General features: G+C 27.6%; 1 protein-coding gene and 1 long non-coding RNA gene across 7 annotated transcripts in view; one reads left to right on the forward strand and one right to left on the reverse strand.

Moving 5' to 3' along the window:
- Positions 1-14,629, reverse strand: part of LOC107450669 (homeotic protein antennapedia-like) — a 327,250-nt gene that overhangs the window by 195,991 nt on the left and 116,630 nt on the right. The gene's annotated exons all lie outside the window — the stretch shown is intronic.
- LOC107450670 (uncharacterized) overlaps positions 1-14,629 on the forward strand; it is a 93,823-nt gene that overhangs the window by 54,764 nt on the left and 24,430 nt on the right. Inside the window, exon 6 of the long non-coding RNA XR_006225026.2 lies at positions 2,125-2,206. This is a non-coding gene — a long non-coding RNA (uncharacterized lncRNA). The remainder of the gene's footprint in view (positions 1-2,124; positions 2,207-14,629) is intronic.

Raw genomic sequence — 14,629 nt, forward strand, 5'->3', positions numbered from 1 at the left:
AAAATGACAAGGTTACGTAGTTGAACATTAGCAGTCGTAAACCCGAAGTTGGGTCGGCTGTTCAACAATCATTATTCCAAAAATAAATAAATAAATAAATAATAAAAAGACATTATGGCAAGAAAAAGTAACGAGGAAAAGTATTAGAGAGCTATAAAAATTGCTAACAGAATGTTTTACTTTTATTCCTTTGTAAATTTTTTCTAGATTTTTAACTTTTAAATGGATTGAATGCGTTTTTATTCACCATGATTCCGTAAATCTTTCTTACACGTATGATTTGTCTGAAAACTGTTTTTCGTGATGAGTTAAAGCTAAACTTTTAAATTTAAATGGTTGGATAAAAACTTTTTTTAATTATGATTTCATAAATTTTCTCAACAAATCATAAATTTATAAAGTTAAACAGTGTTTTTACCCATTATGAAATTCAATTTTGAATCGAATTGAATTGAATTTATATTCAAATAAAATAATATTGAAATGTAAATTAATTATAAATTCTTACAAACAGCGTCTTAACTCTGCAAAACATGAATCCAAATTCAAAATATTATTGATAATTCACTAAATGCAATAAATTAATAATAAGTTCTTTTAAGCACCACTTTGAAATATCAAGAATTGAAATTGAATTTAACAGAGAAGAAAATTAAACAAATAAAATAAATTGAAGGTGAATTCCATTTAACAACACATTTAACCTGGAAAAATTGTATATAAATTCAAGATATAATAAGTAGAAAATTCAGCAAACTAAGTATAGATGAATGGTAAATTCTTATAAACGGCAGTTTACATAGAGAAAAAGAATAGTATTTTTAAAAATGCATAACTCGCGCATTTTTTTTTACCAATTTATCAAATTAGCTATTGACGTATCACAGGAACGTAGCATTATCAGAAATATTCTTACGTTGTTCTATGACGCATGAATAAAAAATTTAATAATTATGTTTTTTCTCTCTTCAAAAGTGACATGGGGAGACTTCAGTCATATCTCACAAATGTCCACCCACATGATGAATGAATAAGGAAGTTGTTCTTAATTAGGATTCTTTGTAAAGCATAACTTCATTTCAGTTCACAAAAAGGAAAATGATTGGAAAGAAGGCGGAGTAAAAAAGTCTATAATCGGATGTCATTAATTGCTTCGTAATTAGTGACATTTTTTCGTCCATCCCATCCTATTTTTTGCTAAACTCATATTTTTTAAAATAAATAATAGATGCAAATTTTATTAGTTATGGTCACATAATGACTTATATTCTACAGCCTCAGAGGTTATTACATATTTCAAGAAAATGCGTAATTTTTTCTCTTCAAATTGAATCTGCAACAAAATGAATATAACACTGCGCAAATAAAATGAAATATTTTAGAATATGAATTAATTTTTTTTTATTCATTAGCAAATTAATTGATTTGATTGATTTAAAAGAGATTTAATTTGGTGTAGCTATTTAAAGCTCAGCATTAAAACAGAAAAAAAAAACTGAATCCTAAAGGGATTTTTTTTTAATGTTTTCTATGAGTTCTAAGATAGTTTTAAATGACAATGATAGTTTTTTTTTAAATTTTAAATAATATTACACCTTTATATACAATTGTACATTGAGACAAAAATCGTCATTTAATCTAATTTTATATTATGATAGCTATATATACAATTATTTAATATATATATAATATTTGAAAAGAAATTAAGCAGGTTATGGAAGAGATTTATAAAAATTCTGCATTTATAAATATGCCCCTTTTTCAGATAGAGGAAAGTAAAAAGATGTTTCTGTTTGAATTTTCTCTAAAAAAAATTAAACAGCGTGTTGCGAAGTGAATTTCCTATTGTAGCAGAAACTTTTGTATTAAATTGCCAATAATGTAAAGTACTGAATTTTGTTCCGTTGTAGTTCAAATATTATTTCAGAGAAACTGAAGAGTAAAAAAGTATTGCCGAATTCAATGAAAAAAAGTACTCAATGATTTATTAAAGAAAAAAAAATGCTTTTACAACGCTGTAAGAATAATGTAATAAATTGTCTTTATTTCTTTCAAATACTTATTATATAATATATATCTTTAAATGTTATTAACCATTAATTATAATTATTATTATTATTACAGTTTTATAAGGAGACCTGAATACTTCTGGTAAATGATGACTAAAATAGATACACCTTAAGTTAGCATTTGAAAGGGCGATAAAGTAAGTAAATTAACATAATTATTTTAATTATATGTCTGTATGTATTAATTGCTAGCAGATGATTATATGCAATTTCTAGCAGAATCTTGAACATGTAAATTAAAACACCCACTTTAGGTCACCAACAGCGCCATTTTTAAAAATAAAGCAGAAATCAATTATTAATTCATTTATTGTTAATTCATTCATTTATGCTATATAAATCCATTTAAAAAAATAATTGCGATAATTTGCTAAATTAGTTTATCATACTTTTTTTTTTTTAAGTAAATTACTGATGTCATTATTTGACTTTGCAATTTTATTTGATGCATGTTATTTGATACATGCTGGTAGCTTTTTTTAAAATACTTGGCTTTGTTGATTGATTGATTTAAATTTAAAAATAAAATACAAACATGGGTCTAATAGCTGTTTTTCTTTATTTCTTCATTATGTTTTTGATTAATTAAATTAATTATTCTTAACATAGTCTTAAATAAGAAATATTTAAAGAAACTAATAAAAAGGGATAACTCATGCAATGGAAAAAAGTAAAATGACATATTTAAATCCTATAATAAGTTTTCTTAGAACTAAAAATATATTGTATGTTATACATAGCAAAGTATGCAGTCACGAAAACAGTCATACAAATAAATATGATACATTCATAGTTCATAAACCACCAAAGCAGGAAATAAATAAGCAAATTCAAATAAACTTGAAACAAATGAAACTTATTTTTATATCCCTTACTATTTTTGAGAAATAAATCATATTTTCAGAACATAAAAAAATGCTCTTACATCAAAAACCCATTTCACGGGGCATAACTAACTCCATTCATACGCCAAAAGCAACGGCAAAAAGAAATTAATAAAAAAAAATAAAAAAATAAAAAAAAGACAACAAATAGATGGGTCTGACTCTCAACTGTACTCCTATACAAACATATTCGCACATGCTACTTTTCAAACTGAAGGGTAGAACGAGAAAAAAAAGCCAAGCCCTCCCACTATTCTATACATTTTTTTTTCACACATATATTCCGTTGCAGGAAAGAAAAAGTATGAACAAAAAAGAATAGCTGTGTTTATTTAAGCGCTCGTCAATCAGGACTTGTGATCAGGAATTAGTTTTAGTGCAGATAAAATAGCTACAAAAGTCGACCTCCTCTGGTAGAGACGATTTGCAGGGAATAAATTCGACATGAAGGGGGAAGGAGAGAAGCGTCGTAAAATTTAATTGGCCCTCTTTAGAACACTCTTGTGGAGTGTAAAAATGAGATACAGTCGCCAACTCTTGTGACTGCCTTCGAGGTAGAAGAATTAAACGTTTAGTAAGAATTTGGGGGTTGTTTAATCTTACTTGCATTTTTTATTTTGTTATTAATTTAAGATCCAGCACGTAAATTTCATAGCACGCTGAAGAATTAAAAAGAAGAAAACAAAAATCGGTTTCTATTTTTTCTTAGTTCGATTTTTAGTCTGCTTTTTAAACAGTCAGTCCATATCGGAATTGCGATTGCCAATATTCTACTCGTAATTTTTAGCCTTACTCAGAAGACGAGGGAACACTTTGGTGGGGCATTGATTCAAACTCGGCTTCGTGAAGGACGCGAATTTTGTATTTTACGAATAAGGACCTACGAAGAACCTTCCACGTCTACCCCGACGCAAGACGGAACTGAATTGTTTACCAATAAAGATGTATTAGGTGCAGATGTATTTCGTGAAGATGTATTATGTGTAGCTGTATACGTGAAGATGTATTACGTGTAGAGGTATTACATACAATCAGTCCGACCCGAAAGTCGAACATAATTTATAAAACAACCATGACCGGGTTTAAACCTGAGTTGATTCATACGAAAACGAATGCTATAATCCTACTAATAATCCCCGCTCTATATAATTAACAGTCTATAGAATTAAGATCCCTGGTAGATCTTCCGCACAGTCACATAGCTATATTCTGCGCATGCTCCGTGAAGATCTGAAATAGTGAATGATCTGCCGTGACTCGAGGGCACAAAACATACCTACGTGAAAATTGAAAATGCTGCGTGAAAATGCTATTTTTTCCGATTATTTAAGTCTGATAGTATTTTATCTAACAAATATGTCGAAAATACAGTTCACTGTCATTGTTATTTTATAGACGCATTACCGCTGACGTTGAATCAGTACGAAACGGCAAATACTTATTTATTTTTATGATGATAATCTTGTTATATTGACCATCAATTCGAAAGCAATGGAATTTATGATTTAAGTATCGGGATGAATTATATTAAACTTTTTTGCAGGCATATTATATGGATTTATATTTTGTTTTATAAAAATATTATTTAAGTTAATACTCAATATTTCTGCATTAAATAACGTTTTAAAAAACTCATTACGAACCTTCGAGATTAAGCAGCCCGAATTTGCGTAACAAAGGTAGAAGAGACACCAAAGCATCAGGTTACACATTTTTGCACATAATAAAATATAAAGGACGGGCTAGCCTGGTTGGTAGGGCATTGAGCGCATGTTCGTGAGTTCGATCCCAGCCAGCTAAAAACTCCCCGTGTATTTGATGGTGACTGGAGCAAGTTAAATCAGCCGACTCACAAAGTCCTCCATATCCCCATAACAAATCAGTAGGATACTGGGTTGGGATCTTTAGGGATACTGGGTTGAAGATTCAATCAGTCTGCGGAGGAACCGAGGGTGTGCGGTATTGGTCCTCGATAAACTACTCTACCTTAAAGTGTTCGACTTCGTGTCCAGGTCGTCGGGCTATCGAAGTGGGGTGCCACCCCTTCTACAGAGGATCAAAATTGTGGTGGCATGTCTTCGGATCATCCTCAGGGACGTTTCCCAGACCGTCGCCAATAGCCCATTTTGCAGCTCTAGTGCGACGTAAATGAACTACAACAAAATAATAATAAAAATCCTAAATTATAAAAGAGTCTTGATATATAATTTCCACCAGTCTATCTTTTGCCTTTAACAGTAACGGATGTTGATGCCGTTATGAATAGGAAGTCAAGTTTGTATTGATGCATGTCTAAAGAGTTAGTATCATGTTTTCTGCTAATTTTAAAATTTTAAGGTAGCGGATTTTCCCGATTACTTTAAAGGCCTGGTGCACAGTGATGTTGATAATATAAACAATGATGTTCACGATAAGGGATTATATACACAATCAATTGCACTATTTAGCAAAAATTTTAATGGATATTATTCTGAGTAATGCTAAGTATTGCATTAAATCGCAAAACTAATGTAAATTCTGTACTTCATTTTGCGTTGTTTCTTTCTATTCATAGAGAAGTAAAGCATAAATTTTTATCATTTAATTAGTTCGATATCATGATATAATTATTCATTATAGCTTTATAATTATTCATTAGTTCGCTTTGCAAAGTTTTTGCTCACATGGGTTCTCTTTTACATAAAATGTCACAGGTTCTTTTTTTTTATTTTTTATTCTTCTAAAGAATGGGATTGGAGGCCGATTAATTGTTTAATTACAAAAAGTGTTTTTTCTTTCCCTCCCCCCTTTTTTTCCTCTTTTTTTCTTTCTTTTCTTTTTACTGCTCACTCTTTATTGCTTCTACCTTGAGTATTGCGTCCAAGATTCTATCCGAAGCTTTTTTTTTTCGGGATTGGTCTTTATTTGTATTAAAAGCTTGTGCTTTGAAAAAAGATTGGAATTCCATATTCCCAAAGGGTTAGCTATTTTTATTCGAAAGCACTGAATTTTTTTTCGAAGAAGTATCCTTTATCAACATGCATTCGATTTTTTCCGTCGACTCGTTCGATAGAGGGGTGAGCGAGCTTGCCATGCACGACAATTGAATAACGCCATCAGGGGTTCCCTAAACATGTTTTCTATTTGCGTGGGCCCTCTCGCTGCGGGCAGAGTAATATCACGAAATCCATTCGGAAGCCGAAGTTAGAACACTTTTGCTAAATCAAGTTGCGGAGAAGAGTGTTCTGGCGTTGATGTACTAAGAACCTAGAAAAGCCATTTCCGATTGCTTTGATACCCAATCAAGGACTCGGTTGGAAAAGCTTTCAAGATTTGATGGAAATTCCGAGTTTAGCTCCACAACATAGAATTTCCATCACACGAGCTTTTCCTTTTCGTCTCTCTCGTCTTATTCCATTCTGTTTATATAGTTTTCTATTCTTTTCATTTTAATACAATGCTAAGACTATTTTGACATAGAATGAAAGATATAAAAAATTAATGAGATAAAAGAAAGAATTTGGAGAAATAAATAGTCGATGAGTTAACACTAGAAATATTGTTGTCAAATTGATTGATCTTTAATTTTATGTTTGTCAATTAATTAAAAAAATATGAAAATGTAATTGAGAAAATTATCTTGTCTTTTTCTATTGTGCCTTTATTGTTTTTTATTATTTATATTCAAACGCAGCAGTAGGACTATAATAGATTCGACTGTAAATTCAAAATTTACTGAGCCAAAAAGTATTCGGAATGATAGATAGTTCATTGGTTCATTCAAAGAGTAATAGTATAAAAATGATTGAGGTCTTTAATTTCAGGACAGTTTTGTCAATTAATAAAAAAGAAATTTTTTTGAAAAATTATGTAGCCAATTATCTTGTCTTTTTCTATTATGCCTTTATTGTTTTTTATCATTTATATTCAAATGCAGCAGTAGGACTATAATAGATTCGACTGTAAATTCAAAATTTACTGAGCCAAAAAGAATTCGGAATGATAGATAGTTCATTGGTTCATTCAAAGAGAAATAGTATAAAATTGATTGTGGTCTTTAATTTCAGGACAGCTTTGTCAATTAATAAAAAAGAAATTTTTTTGAAAAATTATGCAGCCATTTATCTAGTCTTATTCTATTATGTATGTATCATTTTCTTATTATTTGTATTCAAATGCAATGTTTGGACTATTTCGACTTCGACTGAAAGTTTAGGATTTACTGAGAGGGAATTTGGAGAAATATAGATAGTTAATAATTCAATATAAAGAGTAGTAAAGCTAAATTGATTGGTATTTGATTTCAGCACTATCCTAGTCAAATAAAAGTCAATTAATTTTATTGAAAAAATTACAGAGCCAATTATCTGTTTTTACACAATTATATATATATATCGTTTTCTATTCTTTCTATCCAAGTGCAATGGTTTACGAATGGTTTATGCCTTAACGAATTCAAATAAAAATTGAAAAAATACTGAGTCAGAGAAAATTCCAAGCCGAGATTAATAAAGAACGATTACAATTAATAAAAGGAGTCACATTTTAATAAAAGGAGTAATAGTTTTTTGTAGTGATAGATATTTATTGAGTATTTTTTAAACAGAGTTTAATTTGAAGTTGCCTAAAAAGTATTTTTACTGCATTATATATTTTTATTGTAAATAGAATTATATAATATGTAATAGTATTTACCCGATTAAAAACTTTCTTCGTTTCAAAAAATTACAAATATGAAATAACAGTCGATATGTTTCATGAGAAAAACAGAAGCCCATTTTCAAGATTTGCTAGGCTGGGAAGTAAAGAAACAAAAAAGATTGGCTTCTGGCAAATCTTGAAAACAAGCGCCTATTTTTGAAGCGCTTGAAACATGCCAACTGTTATTTCATATTTGTACTTCTTTGAATCGAAGGAAGTTTTTATCAGGTTATATCTTACCTCTCCAGTGTCTTAGGATCATTTATTTAATGTCATAGTATTGCTATAAAAATCCATCAACTAACAATTCTCACGTGGATTAATCTTTTGATAAATTAAAAATATCAGTAAAAATTATAAAGTATTACAATCTTTTTCTTTCGACGAATTTTTTTGCAGCACTTTTTAAAGTGGTTTTTATTTACCCTCCTTAAAAATTTAAAGAAAAAAAAAGAACAAAAAGAAAACGCGAAACAATGGCGATATCTATCTAGTTCAAAATATTACTGAGACTTCAAGCAACACAATGACAAGTAAAATTTCTAGATATCTCAAAATACAGTGTAAACAAACTAAAAATAAAAAAGTTTCAAGAAGTTAATTCCTTTGTGTTATCTTCATCGGGAGACAGCATTTTTTTCCCTTTCCATTCTAATCCGCATACCATTTTCAAACTGCATCTTCTACAGACAGAAGAGCCATTTATCATTCTTAACATCTGTTCAATATGAAGTCAAAACTCAATGCGAAGGACAAGAAAACCAGTTTATTTCTCTCTAAGATCTGCAATTTTTTCAAGAGCATAACTACTAAAATGTTTTTCTTTACTAAGATTTTATTTCATTTAGCGTATCAATAATAAACTTTAGTTCAGGGACTAGATATTTTTAATGGTTATTTAATTATTAAATTTTTATAGATAGCAAATATATGTGAAAATAATATATGGAGTGTTAGTTTCGGACTATTAATTATTTCACGTAATCTACATCGATTTTTGTTGTAACAACTGATTTACGAAAGAGTAGAATTAAGTTGAATTTCCTATTTATTTATTTTAATGATCCATATTTTGTACGCGTCTACGAATAACTTTTTATATATTTAAAAAAAAAAAAAAAAGTTTTTATTTCTTTTGAGGAAGGGACGAAAGGCAGGGGATAGAGCGTTGGCGCTCCAATTTAGCAATCTAGGTTTTGTTATTTTGTATCTAGTAATCTGCGATTATTTCATATACTGTTCATGTCTTGCGACGTGCACTGTGCTGACGAAAATTATCCCCATTGCCAGAGGTTTGAGACCCCTTGCCTTTGGGCTAACCATGGAAAGTTTTCATGCTTTTCCACGCCACATAGCACAAATACGAGCTAATTTCACTTAAAGTTTTTGACGAAGATGATTTTTCTCAGTGCTCAAATCAGGAGTTCCCTTATCTTCTTTCGGGTAAAAAATAAAACTACTAAGTTTAACAGTGATATAGCTGCAAATTCGATATCGGTCGACTGTTCGAAGTCAACTTTTTCACGTACTTATTCAAATAAACGTACCTATTTGTAAGAAAGTTGAAATAAAAATTAACATATAGATATTTTTCATTGTCTTCAATAATCTTCATATAAATTAAATATTATTATTTAAAGAAAAATAATATCGACAAACTATTGAATGTCTTATTTACATTAATGTCTTATTAATGTCTTATTTACATTTAATCGTTACAACTAAAAATTCTATGCAAAATCACAGAGGGGCGCAAAACAATGGAAAGTATATCACGGGCTACAAATTAATATAATATAATGGGTTTTTGTTTCGTTCTAGCTGAAGTTTAGATATTTCATTATCTTCCAAGAAGAAAACAGTATTGAATTTGTATTAAAAATTATTTTAATTTAAATAATATTCAGTTTAAAAATCAAATCGAATGAAAAGAAAAAAAATAAATGTAAGTAAATGAATATGTATTAATAAATAAATATGTACAAATTAATATAAATAAATAAAAACAAATAAATATGAATAACTAAATATGAATAAATAAATATAAATAAATAAATATGAACAATACCTACTTATAATACGTATTTAATCTAGGCATTTTTATATGAAGAGTATTTTTTTTAAAATCAATGGAAAGTGCAATCCCTTTTAGTTATTTAAATTACCAAAAAAAAAAAAAATTTGGTTGAATTAGGTTTAAATTATTTTACTTTAGATTAGGTTTTTGTGTAATAATACTGTATGCTGATTTCATTAAACGAATCTTGAAAAGCGAATGATGAAACAAGATTTAAAAAAGAAATTAAAATGTTTCAAAGATTGCTGATCAAATATTTTGAAAATTAATTATAAGTCTATAAAGTGCTATTCTTTATGCCTGTAACCTTTTATATGAGCATTCAAATATGCGTTATAAGACAAAAACTGTCATGAAATTTTTAGATATTTAAAATAAATATATTTAAGATGGCCAGTAATTTTACAAGAATACAAATAAAATAAATCAGTTTTTCAACATATGGAAATGTAAATAATTTGTTTTGCAACTTTAAAGATTCTATAAAATCGAAGCAAGTATAAGGAATTACCAACAAAATTGAAGGCAAAAATAAAACAAGATAAAAAGCTTTATAAGGTTCTTGAACAAAAATCAAGCATTTTAACTACATTATAGGATATCACAAATTTAAATAAAAAGGAAAAAAAAAAATGAAAGAAAGTTGTGAATAGCATGACTATTTATTATCAGAGTCAGTCCTGGTAAAGGCTACTATTATGAAATCAAAGATACCACTCTTTCATAAACTAAGACCAAAATGCATTTGGATTTAGCTTGCCTGATAATACTTAGAAATATTTAAAAAAAGAAAATTGCTTGGGGTTATTAAGACTGAAATTTCTTATCTAGTTTTCTTTAAAAAGGGACTTATTTAGAAATTATTTAAAAAAAAAAAATAGGTAATCACAAAAGCTGAGAAAGCTGACAAATCCTGCAGATGATAGATCTAGTGTTTAATTTCTGCTGAGTAAATCTTAAGCACTCTTTGCTTTCATTTACTTTTCGTTGTTTTTCTTTTCCTCCTTTTTCTTTCATATTTTTCCCTTTATTTTAAAATTAATATTCTGGATTTTGAAATGCAATATTCCTTTGTTACCACCATCCCGCCAATATCTAACTGCTGCTAATTAATTTTGGAAAATAATTACAAAAATTAAAGAAACTTCTTAAGACTAATACATCGCGCACAAACGAAATCAGTAAATTTTTAAGCAAAATCATAAGAAATTTTAACAAATTTATAAGAACGTAAAAGTGTGCGACAGAAATAAATATAAATATTAAACTTATAAGACATTCAATAATTTTATTCAAACTATTTTCAATAAGTGTTTATTGCTCCAAGTAAAAAATATGAAAAATTTTACTATTCCAATCTTTACATTTGATAAATAATGTTTTTCACAACAATTAATCATCAAAATAATGCAAAAAATAATATTTTATCTTACCAAAACCGCAAACTGTGTAATGAAAATAGATATAAAATTTTTTCTTTCTCTCTTTTTCTTCTTTTTCTTACAAAAAAATTCTTGGAAAGTAAAAAGTTTCGTCGTAGGAATGATTTTGCCATTAAAACTGCCAGGTGCAATATTGCTCTCTGAGGAGCCATTGTTAGAAAGCGCAAAATTAAACTTTGCACCAAACTCAGTGATTATATCTTTCGTGTTGTAAACATTTTATCTTTCTTGATTAAAATTCGAGCTAAGAAATAAGTATAACTATGGAGTTTTTTTTTTCTAATAAGTTATCGCTTTAATTTTACATTCTTACGAATCTAAAGAAAGAAAAGAAAATACAGAAATGTAGAAAGTGAACGTTGAATATGAGATGCATTTTTTTCTTTTATTATTCTTTTATTTTTTCCTTTTCAAGAATATTCATTTTTTTCCGTATTGCTTTTTGAATTATAGTAAGTTATTCACACAGAAAGTTTAATCAATATTTTATAATATCCCAATTTGTATGATTTCAACTAAGACATTGTTTATTTCCAGATTAAACAAAAACAATTAAAAGCAAAGTAGTCTTTTTAAAAAAAAAAATCTTTGGTTGAATATAAAGTTTTTTTACCATTTAATTTAAGTTTTATTTCAAAATAATAAGCAATTTTAAGCTTAAATTAAAATAATGCGCAGCATATTAGTGAAATGAGTGAACCTCATTAATGTTGATTTAAATAATTTGTGTTATTAGTAAAAATGTAACTATTAAGTGGTCTTTGAAATTTTACAAGGATATTTTATATTTTAATTGTTAGTATTGTTCAGATTATGAGCATTTAAAAAAATTAAACATTTTGAGCTTTAAAAAATGGTGCAATAAAGCAGAAATTGAGTTCTGAATCGAAAATTAGTGCTTCAATTATAAACTTATGACATTTCTGCTTAGAATAATTTTATAAATAACATGATAAAGCGTATATTATCATCGGAAAAAAAAATCTGGTGAAATTATCACATGATATGGTTAAGACATAATAGGTAATAAAACTAAATTATGCAGTATTTAAAAAATTTGTTTGTGAGGTTTTCTTTTATATCGTAACTGTTTACCAGAAATTCCAGTTTCGAAAATTATAGCTTTTATTACCACACATTTTGTAAAAAATACAAAACTGAAAAGTGAATTTACGGAATAAAAGACTTATATGCCATACTTCAAGGTGTGATAAAATTACATAAGTTTTACTACATTATTAAAATTAACACACATTGACACACAATATATTTTTAATTTTGCTAAAGTGATTTCAGTGCATACATAGCGCCAGAAACACGGTAACTTTTAAGATATTCTGGTAGTTTTGACCATACTTTTAAACATGTTTACTGATATAATTGTTTTAATGTAATTTTGAGAGAGAACTAAAATTGCTTAAGAATATAAAAATTGTAGTAGCTTTGAAAAATCATTTCCAAAGCGTTTCAGTAAAAAATTCCCGGGAATTTAGTATTTACATAGAGTCAGAAACACGGTAAATTTTACCGTATTCTGGTAATTTTGAAAATACTTTTTTTTGCAGTGTAAAAACATTGTTCTTATATTTGCTTTAATGAAATTTTGAAATCAAACTAAAATTGCATAGGAATGTAAAATTTGAAGTGGCTTTGAAAAATCATTACTAAAGCGTTCCGTTAAAAATTCATTTAGTAGTCCGATAGAGCCAGAAACACGGTAAATTTTATCATATTCTAGTAGCTGATAAAGTCTTAAGATTTTGCAAAACACTTTTTGAAAAGTGTCGTTGAAACTTTTAATGATAGAATGAGGAAAAATATTTAGTGATGTTTAATGTTCTGTTTGAGACAATAACGGTCCTAATAATAATTTATTTCTATTGATTGATTTAATTTTATTTGTTCTATTCACTAATAAATTTTAAGGCATTCGATTTTCTCCATTTCAAAAGCATGTATGTATAAAAGCATGTAAGCAATAAACATACATATTCCATTGTAAAAATAATAATTCATTAAAAAAAAAACTTTTAAAATTTTATTTATTCTGTAGTTTTTCAAAATTTAATGTTTGCAAATTAAGTACTCTGAATTTTAATTAGTAATCTGAAATTACTATTTTAGTATATTTTTAATATTTAAATTTTATCATCGTTGTTTCAAATATTAACTTTTTCCCCACTTTTTTTTAAGACGAAACTTAACACTATAGGTTTACGACTCTGAATAATTTTTAAAATATTTCAAAATTCCGTTTTTTTAATAGATTAAGTATTAAAGTAGCAAAAAATCATTTTTCTTTTCAATTTATTTTGAGTATTTTTTTTCTGACATTTCAATAATTATAGCATTAAATTATAAATTTCTGCTCTTAAATTGCATGAAAAACTTAGCTTCTATAAAATTCATGTCACTATTAAAAAAAAAAAGTCTACAATTTATTACAGCTCAGCAAAAAATGATTCAGAATCTTTTGTTTTCGAAAACAGAAAATGACGACACGACTCCGTGATCTATGATTTTTGGTGAAAAGCCAAACGTACAAAAAAGAAAAATCTAAATTTAGGCAAGTTTGTTTACTCAATTAGATTTGTTTAGAAAAATAAAATATATTTATTATTTCAGCTAAGTTTTAAACGGAGCTCAACTGTTCAAACTATGCGCAGATTTTTTTCCCCTCCAAACTGTTTTCGATTTATTACAAACCGCGTGTGAAGTTAGTTTATGTACTGAAAATTTTACAATATTTAAACCATGCTATATTTGTCAGATAAAAGAATAAAAAATAATAGAAAGAATAAAAAAGATATGATCACAGTGTGAAGGAAATCGAGTTTCACTATTTGTGAAAGAAATCGAGTGAAAAATATTGGTAAATAACTTTTAAAATATTTGGAATATCTTTTTTTAATCACAAAAAATAAAATAAAAAATGGAAGCAATTCCTTTAACACTACAATATACATTAAAAAAATAACAATTAATTGAATCATTACATCAGTCAAACTATTAAAATTAGGTGTATCAATTGAGGCAAAAATAGTGAATTCTTTGTTTAATGTATTTTAGTTACAGATTCAGAGCTATAATTCATAGAGTTCCGTAATCACCGCTCTTAATGTATACTTAATGAATGTCTGTTTAAAATGAAGTTTAAAAAATATATTCGGATCATAAATTACTTTTAAGCAAAAAATAGACAAAAACATTTTTTAACCTACCGAATCAGTAGAAGAAAAACGGGATGAACAACATCGAAACCAATTTGATTGCCTGTGTAAAATTAGAATTGTCTCAAAGAGTAGATCGAATACNATTTAAACCATGCTATATTTGTCAGATAAAAGAATAAAAAATAATAGAAAGAATAAAAAAGATATGATCACAGTGTGAAGGAAATCGAGTTTCACTATTTGTGAAAGAAATCGAGTGAAAAATATTGGTAAATAACTTTTAAAATATTTGGAATATCTTTTT

Source organism: Parasteatoda tepidariorum, chromosome 8, assembly GCF_043381705.1.
Source record: "Parasteatoda tepidariorum isolate YZ-2023 chromosome 8, CAS_Ptep_4.0, whole genome shotgun sequence".
Classification (NCBI taxonomy): Eukaryota; Metazoa; Arthropoda; class Arachnida; order Araneae; family Theridiidae; genus Parasteatoda; species Parasteatoda tepidariorum.